Below are 14,870 nucleotides of genomic sequence, written 5' to 3'. Positions count from 1 at the left end.
TGTGAATTAAAATTTGAATTTTATCTTAGCAGCTGTTTGTAAAATAATTAATTAATTCATCTTGAGTTAATTAGTTGTAGAAAATCAAACATGAAGTCCATGTGAAGGCATGCAACAGTTTCTCGATTGATTGAGGAAATTATCCCTTGATTAAAGGAGATCAGGATGAGTTGTACTTTGATTTGTTATTAGTTAGCTCAGTTAACTGAGTTAAGTCCAGTTAGATTAATTCAAATAGTTTGTTGAACTAATTGTGAGTTCAGTTAATTAATGCATGCATGCATGTAACTGCTGCACTTCAGATAACTAAATATTCTCTCATAAATAACTCATGCATGTCAGTTCAGATAGAGACCCAGTTGAGATCAGATGATGGGACAATGTACTATCATTTGCAGGAATATTCCATGGAGGATATCTCTTGCATGCAGAAGGAATTCATTCCTTGGAGATTGCGCAGTCACTTTTAGGTTTGATGAGTGTGTGATGAGGCGAATTCACACAGGTGGCAGCATTGGACCCCAAGGAAAACTACGCAAGGAAATAGGAGGCTTGGAGGGATGAGGGAAGGCATATCTTGTGTCTATTCAATCTATGAGTTGTATTGTTGGATTATACTGAGAGTAGGATATCTTGTGAGTTGATGCTTTGTGTAATCTGAACATATTTCCACTTGTATGATAATACAGAGTGTTATCACTTAGAACTAAAATTGATATATGAACTTTTCATCCTAGCCCGATGACAAAGGTCAATGCTAGTTTAGTTTCGCTTTAATTTTCTTCCCTTAGAATCTGAAGTTTTGAAGAGTTTTTGAGTCAAGTTGTTCTCAGCTCCCATTGGTCCCCCTCCATATATCATTGTTTTATAGCCACCTGTTATCTTATGTCAGCCACCGTGTCTTTTTGTAATTTCGCAGCGCATCATTCAAATTTAAAACTGACTGCGCTGCGAAATCATGGATTTGTACTTTTCGCAGTGAATCTTTCCTGAAATGTCAAGTCCGTTAGGTGAGTCATAGGCCGTGTCCTCTCATGTCAGCTCATGTACCTCTCGTATCACATTTTACCACTCATTTCCACTATCACCACCACTAGATCTGTTGATACGCACGAATTATCATTCCCAAGAAAGACGACCGTGCATAAATCTTGATGATGGCCGTAAGTCTTGCATGAGTGAGAAATCTGCAAGATTACATCTTGAAAGGTTTTAAATGGAAAAATTCAAAATTCAAGCGAGGCTGATAATCAAGCGAGGCTGAATTCAAATAGAAGCCGAATCACAATTCCAACCGGAGCTAGTAGTCATTGTTTGTGAAGATCTGGAAGAATCAACGGAGAAAAAAGAGCACAGATCCAGTAAATGTCTAAGGACTGAACCTGAAGGCCTGGATATAACGCTGAGAAATGAAGAGGTGAAGAAAGCATTTAAAAAGGCCGGGTGCTGGAAGTTTTGCAAAAAGTTACAAGGAGGACACGCACAGGTAACTAAGGAATTTTCACTTAACTTCATAGGCTTGAATTCAAAGGTAGCCATGTTAGAATTGCAGGTTTCGCCAAAAGTGATATCTACTGTAACAGAGATCCCACGAGGAAAAGAGGAATGGTTTAAAAATTTCAAATTTGACATGAATCCTTGCAAGGATTTTTTGAAGGATGATTATGTAAATGAAGATTTAAGTAAGGCAGTGCCCAGGAATTATGTCAAAGAATATTATGCTCACTTACTCACCTGCATACAGAAATATCTGACTTGTGAAGGAAGGTATAACAAGGTTTATTCTTACCATTTTAAACTCCTTTTGCATTTCACCGGGAAGGTCTCCATAGACTTACCTTTTTATCTGTTCCGTAGTTTGAGTAAGATGTGTGATAAGGTACAGCTGAGGAAAGAGGATTGTGAAACCTCTTTGTTTCATCATGGTTTGATTAAACTACTGGTTTTAGATGGGCTCCAAAAGATAGACAGAGATTGGAATTCATTCATTTTTATGGCTGGATTCAAAAGCCAGATTGGCCTCACTCCACCACCTGCTAGAGATTTTACAATAGCTGAGCTCCAAACAGAAGCAAGAGCTAAAAGAGTTCCAAAGTCACAAGTAAGAAAACAAGTGAAGCCACTTATCATCCAAAATCAACCTCAGCAATCAACTAAGGAAAAAGCTCATGGTAAAAAGACTGTACCTGAAACAAGCACATCTGAAGTAGTCTCAAGGGTAAGAACAAGAAGTCAGATAAATAAGGAAAAAGGTAAAGCTATAGCAGTTGAAGAAAGTCTAGTGTCCAAGGCCAGTTTAAATGATTTATTACAGGCTATTGAATTCGAGCAGTCTCTACCAGTTCAAATCGAATTGATGCAGTCAGAACAAGAAAGCACCAAGAAATCCAAGGCCTCAAAAAGGCTTAGATTTGATGTGCCAGCTGAAGAGTTCGTTTTTAAACCTAGAAGACCTATGACAAGGAGATTCCAGCAAGTACAGGAAGCATTGCCAAGAACAGAGGAAACAGGGGAAGAGACACAAAAAGACACAGGCAAAACAGTCATTGCAGCTAAAGAAAATAATATAGCAGCCCTGAAGAGCCAGTTGGAATCAGCTAAATATGAGATTGCCAAATTGAAGAAAGCCGCTAGAAAACATGCAGCCATACATGCAAAGTATTATAAAACTATATGGGAAGGGAATGCTGCTGTAGAAGCTCAGATGAATTCAGTGGTTGATGGCCATTCACAATTTCACACATGGATAGTACCAGCAATCAAAGAAGCCAAGTACATCAGAAGGATCAATATGCAACTGAGAGCTGGGAATAAGGCTATGAAGAAATAAATTGAAGATCTGAAGGCACAGCTAAGTCAGCTACCTGCTAAATGAGTTTTCATTTCAAGTAAGATTTTGTTTTAAAGTTTTGACAAATTTGCTTGATTTTATCTTTCTGAGGAAATATAAATCCCTATTCGACATGTGGAAAGTCTAAAGGAGTTTTTGGCAATCAAGTACTCGGCTAATAAAGGTCTCGGGTTAAAAGCAAGTTGTTTTAAATAACTCAGCAGTTTCGTAGCGCGCTACGAAACTGCTGAAGGTGATGATTTTAACGCAAATCAAGCAGTTTTGAATTATAAGCGGGAATTTTGAAAGGGAAACATCTAAAAGGCATACAAGGCATCATCTGAAGCTATCAACAGTCAACCAGGTCAAGACAAGTGGAGAAAAGATATATTCAAAATCCAACTTTAAATTTTTGTCGTAAAGTGAGCAATTTACCACAGTTCAGGATATGTTAAACAGTTTACAAGAAACTTTTGCCTGCACACATGTACATGGGAAAAAGCTTACAACGCATCAAGGATGTGGCAGACTTCTACATTTTGGGTGATTAAAAGATAAAGGACATGCTTCTTTGCATTCGAATATTTTGGGGAAAACTGAAGCCGAGAAGCAAGGATAGTCTCCTAATATTTATGGGCAGTTAAGAAGATTCAGCATCCAAGGTCAACATGGAGCATTAAACACCCATCTCATCCAAACTGAAAGAAAACCAGATGTCAAAGAACGAGGAGAAGCCATCATGCATGTAATATGGAGTTAGAGTCATAGTTGATTTAGATCTCTAAAAAAAAAAACTCCAGTCAACACCTTGTCGTATTTATTAGTTAGTTAAAGGGTTAATAGGTGTCATTAGAAGTAGTTTTCGAATTCCCCTCATGCTGGAGGAGGAATCTCGATCAGTTAGAATAAGAACTCTATATATAGCTGAAACAACAATGTAATCGAGGTTGGAAAATTTTATGATACAGCTTGTATTTGGCTTATGTAAAGACTCATTTTCAGTAATATAATTTTGACTTTACTTCTCAGGATTCATGAAGGATTTCTTATGTTCAGAATATGTGATCTTGTCCTATGTGATCTTGTCCTTTCCATAATTTTTACAGTGGTATAGATGTATAATCACTCAGAATTCACTGAATGTGCTCTGATTTCCTGTATGCATTTATAAACTGTGGTCCCATATGAGTTATGTTCTGAATGTCTAAATGCTGATTGCCCTGACTTCTATGTAAGGTTGAGTTCACTGTTATATTGAGGTGTTGTTGACTCCATAAGCCCAATGGATAGTTGTTTAATGTATTTCCAGCATTCATATTTTTCACAGTTGTTCTATAAGAGTTAGCCATCTTATCTTTAATCAAAATCATTAATCCTTCAAGAGAGAGCCCTCTCAGGTTGAGGAGGCTAAGCCTTAGCCTAAAGTAGGTCTGAAATAGTTACTTAGAGTCAACCTGACCAACAACCTATCAGGATCTGATTTTGAGATAACACAGAGATTGGGGTTTTTGGCTGAGGCTTTCCCCAGAGTATTCTTCTGTGTTCATGTGTGATTTCTTTCTCATTCTCAGTTATATGTGTTCTATTTGATCTTGCTCAAATTCGATTAAGCTTCCGCAAGTTTGTTGTAGAAGTAGATCTTGTATTTTGCTTTAGTATATTGCATAATTTGTTGATCTACAGTGGGAAATTCTACATGGTATCAGAGCAAAGGTGATCAAAGCAAAGAACAGTATACAAAGAAGGGAGAAGTTCGAAGTTTCAAGTTCCTGATTATAGAATTCAAATTCTTATCACATCTCAAATTTCACCAATGGCGTTCAGCGGTTTAAGACTCAAGCATGCCCTTGATGGCAGCTCGAAGTATATAACCTGGAAGGATCGCATGGAAGTAGTATTAGAGGAAAATGGTCTAAAGGACTTCATTGATCAAGAATTCCACAAGCTGGCAGCAACTAATGCTACAGAATTGGCAGAATGGAAGAAATGTGTGGCTAGAGCAAGGAGAATCCTCCTGGAGGGAGTTCGAGACGACATTGTCTCGAGCCTCCATGGGAAGGAGACACCGTTTTCGATGTGGAAAACATTGAAAGATCTGTATCAGAACATGAGCGATCAGAGGAAGCTAGCACTGAAAGACAAGCTTTGGAAAATCAAGTGTGAAAAGGGCGACACGATCTCTACATATTTGAACAAGCTCACCACCTGCAGGGATGAGCTTGGAAGTGTAGGGATCACGACTGTCGATAATGACATGGTGAGTATTGCTCTCCTCAGTCTTCCTAAGAGCTGGCATAACTACCAAGACTCGGTTAATGGAAGAGAGAAACTGCCAGATTGGGAACGACTTTGGTCGGACCTGATGCAGGAGGAGAAAAGAAGAAGCACCAGAGATCATCAAAGCAAGATGATGAAGAAAATCTAGCCTTAGCAAGTAAGGTGAGGAAATGGAAAGGGAAGGCGTACCATTCCAAATCCAGTTCTTCCCATGGTGGGTAGAAGTTTGACAAATCAAAAGTGTGATGCTTTCATTTTCATGAGGTGGGCCATTATGCTATGAATTTTCCACAGAAGAAATCCAAGAAGGGATCCTCGAAGGGATCAGACAGTGAGGCACTGGCCTCACAGTTCGAGTTGGATTTCTCTCTCATCACATGCATGGTTTCATCCATGGTGGGATGTGTTTAGTACCTGGACGGTGGAGCCTCTTTCCACATGTCCACCAACAAGAATATTTTTAGTACTCTGGAGGAGAAGGATCTCTAGATGCAGATCGAGATGGGCGATGATGGAAAGTATCGTGTTTCACGTGAAGGTACAGTTGTGTTTCAGAGGGAGCATGGAGCTCCTCTCACCCTGACTGCTGTAAAGTATGTATCGGGTCTGAAGAAGAATCTTGTGTCTATCGATATGCTAGAAGATAAAGGCTATGATGTAGTCTTTAGTAAAGGAAAGGTATTCCTGAGGCATATCCATACTGGACAGACCATGAGGATAGGGATTTGAGTTAATAATCTCTACAAGCTGGAGGTAGACGACTGTGCTGCACTGAGTTCCAAAGCAGAGGTGGTGCAAAGCCAAGATGTTGGCGAGCTATGGCATAGAAGAATGAGCCATTTGCACCATGGGGCCTTGAAGATCATGCAACATTTCTACCAGACTTTCCAAGGGAAAACTGGAGCAGACAGATACATGCAAAGTTTGTACCTTGGGTAAGTATGCGAAATCTTCCTTTTAGGATCGAGACAATAGAGCTGGAGCAATCCTGGAGTGAGTTCTCATTGATGTTTGTGGACCATTCTCTATAGCTTCCACCACTAAAAAAAGGTACTATGTTATTTTTATTAATGATTTTTCTCGTAGATGCTGGATCTATTTTATGCAAAAGAAGGATCAAGCCTTCTTGAGGTTTTGTGAGTTTAAAGCCTTGGCAAAGAAAGAATCTGGAAAGAAAATAAAAGCCTTGGGTAGTGACAATGGTGGAGAGTATGTCTCCCAACAGTTTAAGGACTTCTACGCTGCAGAAGGAATTAAACGGGAGTTGACGGCACCCCATAACTGACAGTAGAATGGGGTGGCTGAAAGGAAGAACAGATCAATTGTGGGAGTAGCTCAAGCAATGTTGCATGACCAAAGCCTACCACTTCATTTGTGGGATGAGGCATGCAATACAACAATATACTTGCAGAATAGAAGCCTACACCATATACTGGGGATGAAGACACCTATGGAGGCCTTTTCCGGGAAGCGACCAGATGTGAGTCACTTCAGGATCTTTGGATCATCAGTTTATTTCCATGTGACCAAAGATGCCCAAAGGAAGCTAGATCCAACAGCTGAGTTGGTAATACTTGTGGGGTACACTGATACACCCCACAACTATCAGGTGTACCTGCCTACCAGTCAGAGGATAGTGGTAAGTAGAGATCTAAAGTTTCACGAGCAGAAAGCTATGCGAGTATCACTTGAGAGGGAGCTCAAGTTGCATGCAGAGGAGCAACTTTTAGTTCTTAAGGAGGAGGAGCCTCAGATTGATGCGGAGTAGCCGCATGCAGAGGATCTGGGAGTTGAGACATCCACTCATGCTGAGTCTTCCAGAGATGGGCGAAAACGCTCAAGGGAAACTGACATGTTGATGATGGATGCATAAGAGAATGTGGGACAACCATATTCTCAGCAGAGACAGAGGAGGTCACCTGAGCAGTACACTGGTTACATGGCCCTAGTTGGGGAGTGTTTAGAGTCCGAACCTTCTTCATTCGAGGAGGCAGTGCAACAACTAGTTTGGGTTGATGCCATGGTAGAAGAGTATGACTCCATCATTTGGAACAATGTGTGGGATGTTGTCCCAAGACCTCAGGACATGTCAGTGGTTAGTTCCATATGGCTTTATAAGGTAAAGCAGGCAACTGATGGCAGTGTTGAGAAAGATAAGGCAAGGTTTGTTGCCCATGGTTTCTCACAGGTTGAGGGAATCGACTACGATGAGACCTTTTCTCCTGTAGCAAGGTACTCATCTATCAGATTGATGTTGGCACTATCAACTCAGATGGGTTGGAAGATCCATCAGATGGATGTGAAGACCGCATTCCTCAGTGGGAAGATTGAGGAAGAGGTGTACATTGAGCAGCTAGAAGGTTTCAAGACCTTTGATCGTGAGTCACATGTGTGTCGACTCAAGAGGGCTTTGTATGGGCTAAAGCAAGCACCTCGTGCTTGGTACACCAGGATCGACAGCTATTTCACTGGGTTGGGCTTCACCAAGAGTGAAGCAGATGCGAACCTTTACCACATCATGGTAGAAGGTAAGCCATTGATCATTGTTCTTTATGTGGATGATCTGATTTTGACAAGTGATGATCAGTTGATCAAGTCTTTCAAGGAGGACCTTCCAAGAGAGTTCGAGATGAAAGGCATGGGTCTTATGCACTACTTTCTAGGCATGGAAGTGTGGCAGAAACATGTGGAAGTATTTGTGTCTCAAGGCAAGTATGCGAATGAGATACTCAGGCAATTTCACAGGGAGAAGTGCAAGCCCATGTAGACTCCTCTAGCTGGGAACTGGAGGAAGGATGATGCTACTTCAAGTGAGGTAGTAGCTGCTACTTTTTATCGACATCTTGTGGGTTCACTTATGTATCTAGTGAACACACGACCAGACTTATGTTTTGCGGTGAACCAGCTGAGTCAAGCTATGGTTCAGCCTACCAAGCTGTTTTGGAAGGCAACGAAGCATGTGCTGAGATACCTCAGAGGCACATCTCAGTATGGATTGTGGTATAGACGGACAGAGGGAGTGAAGCTTTAGGGCTTCACAGATGTGGATTGGGTAGGGAGTCCATTAGACCGGAAGAGCACTTCTGGAGGAATCTTCAACGTTGGTTCAGTTGCAGTTTCCTGGTACAGCAAGAAATAGATGTCAGTTGCACTTAGCTCAACAGAGGCTGAATGCATGACTACCAGTCAGTTAGCATGCGAGGCCATTTGGATGCAGAAGATTCTAGTGGGATTGTTTGGTTAGAGGATGGATCCAACTGTGATCTACTGCGATAATTAGAGTTGTATCAAACTCTCTGAGAATTCGGTTTTTCATGATAGGTCCAAGCACATTGATATTTGGTATCACCATCTTCGAGACTGTGTGGTCAAGAGGATCATGTTGTTGCTGGATGTTTTGACCCAGGAACAAGATGTAGATATTTTGACTAAGGCATTGTCAAAATGCAAGTTCGAGTTCCACAGAGACAGGATTGGGGTTACTGATAATCCCTTTCTTGTTTAGAGGGAGTGTTGAAAATAGCAACAATAAATGCTAAAAATAGAAGTGCTAAAATTAGCATTTTGGGATACATTCCAATTTTAGTTAGTCCCTAAACTAAATTTGTGAATTAAAAATCGAATTTGATCTTAGCAGCTATTTGTAAAATAATTAATTGATTCATCTTGAGTTAATTAGTTGTAGAAAATAAAACATGAAGTTTATGTGAAGACATGTAACAGTTTCTCCATTGATTGAGGAAGTTATCCCTTGATTAAAGGAGATTAGGATGAGTTGTACTTTGAGTTTTAATTAGTTAGCTCAGTTAACTGAGTTAAGTCCAGTTAGATTAGCTCAAATAGTTTGTTGAACTAATTGTGAGTTCAGTTAGTTAATGCATGCATGCATGTAACTACTGCAGTACAGATAACTCAATATTCTCTCATAAATAACTCACGCATGTCAGTTTAGACTGAGACCCAGTTGAGATCAAATGATGGGACAGTGTTCTATCAGTTGCAGGAATATTCCATGGAGGATATCTCTTGCATGCAGAAGGAATTCATTCCTTGGAGATTGCGGAGTTACTTTTGGGTTTGATGAGTGTGTGATGAGGCCAATTCACACAGGTGGCAGCATTGGACCCCAAGGAAAATTGCACAAGGAAATAGGAGGTTTGGAGGGCTGAGGGAAGGCATATCTTGTGTCTATTCAGTCTGTGAGGTGTATAGTTGGATTGTACTGAGAGCATGATAGCTTGTGAGTCGATGCTTTGTGTAATCTGAACATATTTCCACTTGTATGATAATACAGAGATCGGGGTTTTTAGCTGAGGCTTTCCCCAGAGTATTCTTCTATGTTCATGTGTAATTGCTTTCTCATTCTCAGTTATATGTGTTCTATTTGATCTTGCTCAAATTCGATTAAGCTTCTGCAAGTTTGTTGTAGAAGTAGATCTTGTATTTTGCTTAATCTGTTGATCTACAGTGGGAAATTCTACAACAAGCTATCATTGATTGATTCAATCATGTTTCTAGATATGTCCCTGGCACTATAGATTTCCATCTCCGCATTTTTAAGCCTTATCTCCCATTCTTGGAAGACAATCTCTTTCTGAGATTGTTCTATTTTGGGAAGACTTTCTAATAGTCCCTTAGAGTTGTTCTACCAATCAATGAAATCAGAGATTTTCTCTTCAAATTCCTTGCTATATGTCCTCAGATTAGACATTTGATTCACGAGTGCATCATCTGATTAGCACATCACTTCGATAATGCCCAGCTTTTGGCAAAATAGAACCTACTGATGAGAAAGAAGGTTATTTAGCTCCCCTGCTTCTTTCATGAATTCTGTCATCTCAGGATTAGCCTTCAGTTGCTCAATCCTACACTCTAGCTCTTGTATATGGGCATCCCATCTCTTCATGTTAGATTCATATTGAATATTAAACCCATCGAAACTGGTTTGCAATTGTGAAAATTGAGCTTGCCATTGCTAGACGATACCTTGCTTTTCATTTTCTAAATTTTGTTAAAGGTACCTTATTCTATCATCTTTACCCCTTAGGATTTGTTACACTTCTGTGGCTTTGTCAATTGTTGCACTATCATAGGCTCTTGCATATTGTGATTGTATCCCAAGATCTTCAGCAGGGGTCACTTGGGCATCTTTCCACAGTATTTGAAAGGAGGTATTTGTAGCGACCAAAGTCTGCCTTTGTTCAATCCTTCTCCTCTTTCTCTGCCTGCTAACTACTGATTTGTGTTTTGAACTATAAAATACATCCAGAGGTTGAATCTCCTCAATATTGAGAACAACCTCAGAGGTCGAAAAAATTGGGATGATTTCCAGATCGTCAGTGTCCATAGTTTTTTTAGAAGGCTCAACAGTGAACGAGGTCTTCTCAGTGATTACAAAAGTCTAAGAAACCTGTGTATGTGACGGGGTTTGTTTTTTTTTAGGGTCAGTCTCTTTAAGAAATTGATCCCAAATCTCATCCAAACTTTCTTCAGTCACTACCTTCTTTGCCTTTGATTCGCTAGTTGCCGATGTTTCATTTACATGAACTGCATCTTGACTCTGATATGTGCTTGCTCCTATGTGTTGTTCTGTGTTCTGGTGATTTAGATTCAGAATTTTACTGAGCAAATGGGAAATCCTTTTAACTTTGTATTGATGAAACTGCACTAATTCCTCGGGGTTGAGTCATGCTTTTGCTTCTTTTTCAACATCTACATAATTTGATGCCGATTGAAAGAAATCATCAAATTTATCAGGCTCGTTTGTAAACTGCTTGATCTTTGCCTGCGTTGTAATATTTCTCGCAATACACATTGGATCATACTGTCGATTTGGAATGGCTAGAAATTTCACCAGTTAGATTTCCTCCATCTCCTTAGTATCATGTTTGAAATTCTCTAAAGAATAGAATCCACATCAAAACGGAAAACAAGCCACATTTTTTTTCTTTCTTTCTTTAATGATCTTAGACAGGCCATTTCCCACAATCTAGTAGGTTATTTCGCGAGTTAGAAGCTTATTGGGGACATACATGGGAAACACATGAGGTTGTGTAAGGCTACCAAAAACTCAAACATAGGTGAATGATTCCTCCCCAAACCATCTTCCAATTGATAACAGGTCAATGTTGCCTTCAACGGAGATTCTAGGGCACTTCTCATTGAAAACAAATTGGTAAATAGGAAGGACGACACCATGGATAATCTTGTAAAAATGGGGTCAGTATTTTGACTCCCATAGAATATTATGGTAAAAGTGAATAGGAAAAGGGTCTTCAATAGTTCATTTCCATCCCATGGATGGAAAATCTAAAGTGAAACAAATACAATCGATAATGTAGGCACTCATGTAGAATGGGAGAACAATAGTTTCAGAAAAATTACGCTTTTTCCTATATTTTAAGATTTCGTTGGTTAAGTTGTTCAATAGAATAGTTCCTCACTCCATTACATAACTATCAGAGACAACTTCAATCAGGGATACCCATTGGTCTAAAAACTTTTGGGTATTCTCATAGCCAAACAATCTACACATCATTGCAGTAGCAAAACAATAGGGTGCATTAATAGAGGCTATAACATACATACCCTTGTCCTCCCGCTTATGCTTGCTTGGGTCTCTTCTCCATCCTCGAATGACCTCATATTGATGTTCATTTTCTTGCATGAACTTCTCAACAAAGCCTTTATCATATTTCTTCTGAGCCGGTGGGAGGTGGTACATTATAGACAAGTCTTTTCCAGTGAAAGAGCTGATGACCATCTGTCTCTTGGTCATGCAGCTCCTATCTGCAATGTTCATATGATCAATGACGTGTTTGGTCATATCCATATTAGGCAATATTCTTGGGTGAGCGACAATTATATGGAGAAATGAATTGGCCACATCACTGTATGTAATTTCTAAAACAAGAATGCTATCCTCTCCTGTGATTATTCTTCCTGTGACTTTTGGCCCTTCATCTTCAAAAAGCTTATACATGGCCTCCCAGCTAGAGACCCCAACATCAAGGGTGCATGTCGTGTCATAAAATAGCATAGCCATTTTTGTGACCTCAGGAGGAGCAACAGGCTGTTGTTGAATGAGAATTTTCCTTCTGGGTTTAGGCAATCGAGACATTTCTCATGAATTTTGTTTATTGGGACTATCTCGCGAGGAAAAAAAAGAAGAATGACTAACACCTACACTTAGAGAAACTGACCAATTATGCATCAATCCAACACTTTTATGAGTGAAATATTCAGGAATCGTTAGTATTAATGAAAGCATTTAGAATATCAAAAACCATAAATTCACTGCATTTCGCCATTAATTGACAGAATGTGCATCCACATGGCCTTTGACACACGTAAGATTTAACAGACATTTTTATCGGGGAAATCAGATGGTTGTCCTACAAAAACTTATGATCTCCTCTATCTCCAGGCCCGATTAATTTTATCAGAACATCTTTAATATAAAATTGCAACTGCCCTTCATCGCAGCTTTCGGAATGAAACCTTCGCTTAGATTTGTCGATCTCTAATTGCAATATGTCTTACTATACACGTCAACTTTACTAGATATTTTTATCGGAAAAACGAGATGGTTGTCCTAGCAAAACTTGCGATCTCATCTATCTCTGAATCCAATTAATTTTATCAGAACATCTTTAATATAAAATCAAATCCACCCTTCAATGCAACTTTTGGAATGAAACCTTCGCTTGCATCTGTCGATCTCTGATTGCGGTATGCCAACAGCCCTTGATTCCTTTGAACTCTTTGTGACCGTCCTACTAGCCCCCAAATCAGAGCCCTCTCTATCAGCCATTTCCAATCGGAGGTGTAACCTTAGTGCACGACATGTCAATTTGTCGATCGTCGATCATCGATTACCTTCTGCATTTGGCCCTTGGTCTTGTAGTTCTTCATGTGAGCTCAGTCTATCCCCTGTATCGGAGCCCTTCAATCAGAGGTTATCATTTGAAGGTTTTACTGCAACACATAATACATCTCAACCTTCTATCGTTGATCTCTCATACGTGATGTCATCACTGCCATGTATCTACCACATGTCACCTTGTGAGTAATACCACATGTTACCCTTTTTTAGCCTATTTTGAGCCTTGAAACTGTCGAATCCGCCTGCCACATATATACCGTGTTGCCACACCATGATGACGTTAGCCTCAGTGTGTCACTTCTCGTAACGAATAACTAGTTGCCACGCGTCCCTTAACACATCCCATCGTTGTTTGCACCATGTCTCTTATTAGATCCAATTTTTTGCTACCATGTGTCCCTTTGGGAGGAGAGAGAAAAGGCTCCAGCTTCTTTCATTTTGTAGACAAATCCTTTGTTAATTTATTATTGCCCATCCCGACACATTAACACTAGTAGCCCATTTCTAGCGATTTCATCGCATATCGCAACTCGCATATCGTTGTTTTTGAAACATGATCACTCTACCTCAATTCCAAAGATAAAGTACATAGCTTGGACTCCCAACTACCAATTGTCGATATCATAGGACCCTCGACTACCAATATCGACATTCATATAGTGCCACCTCTAATAATCGTCGATTGTCGATATCATATGCAGATGCAATTCGTTTTTTTATAATGTTTTCGTGTGATTTTACCTCCAATGTGTCACAACTTTCCAATATCGCATATTTGTGAGGTGTGTCTAGTTAAAACCTACCATATCAAAACCTGATACCTACTAAACTCTCTTTTTAGCTTAAACAAAGATGCACTCACGGTTTGCATATCCTATCGAGGCTACTTTGGGGGTCTTATTGCAAATGCTAGCAATAATATTGTTACATTTCACAAATTTAACTCACCCGCAACTATGAGATAATTATTATTTTACAACATTCGAGGTATTAGGGTTTTTGACGATTTAATAGAGACGTGTTTGATTGGCTCTGTTTTTATCCGAAAGGGGCAGTCCATGGTGAGCATTTTGGGCATAGCGAACATTTTTGCTGTCAATTTCTAAGAATGTAGCTTGTAGGGTTCATAGATCAAGATCCATGTCGGTGCCGTCGTTGGTAGTAATGCCTCCATCATCATTTGCTTGCCTTCTCCCTCTCCATCGATATCGAACTCTGAGTGTTTGACGGGGCCAAATGGGACCTTTGACAGTGTCGACCACATGGAAAGATAAGAACTCGTCATCCATCACACAGGCCCCACGTTACGAGCGACAACGAAATTTCGCAGGGCAAAATTTTTAAATAATTTTTCCTCCATCACTTCGTTGTCCCTCACGCTACCACCATTGACTTGGGACTAAGACAAAGAATATGCCCAACATATGCCCTGAACATTTAATCTCACCCGTCCATTTAAATTAAAAAACAAAAAAACAAACGTCAACCCATCTACTTGCATATATATAAGCCTATCGGCTAATTAATTAACCTTGGCCTTATGAATTTTGAGATAAGTATCTATATTTATTTGTGTGACCTCGAAATAAAGACCATAAACAAAAACCTTCGCTAAAGATTAAACCCTCAGTCGCCTGAAAACGGGTAGATGTCGAAATTCATGTCGTACCTGCAGGAAGATGAAAGAAGAAATACTCAAATATATAAAAAAATAAAGAGGATGATGTTTGACTAAAGGAAATAGAGAGCGTGTTTAGTGATGGATGGCCCATGATGAAGATGTAAAGCAAAACAAGAAGATGCGTGAGAAAAGAAAATGCCTTCCTTCGTTTACATGCAAACTAATCGTGACATGCACCAAATATGACCTTGCTGTAC

The sequence above is a fragment of the Pinus tabuliformis genome, chromosome 3_2, assembly GCF_031772625.1.
Source record: "Pinus tabuliformis cultivar Carrire ecotype Pingquan chromosome 3_2, CPIR1, whole genome shotgun sequence".
NCBI classification, from domain to species: Eukaryota; Viridiplantae; Streptophyta; class Pinopsida; order Pinales; family Pinaceae; genus Pinus; species Pinus tabuliformis.
This window is presented reverse-complemented; position numbering follows the sequence as displayed.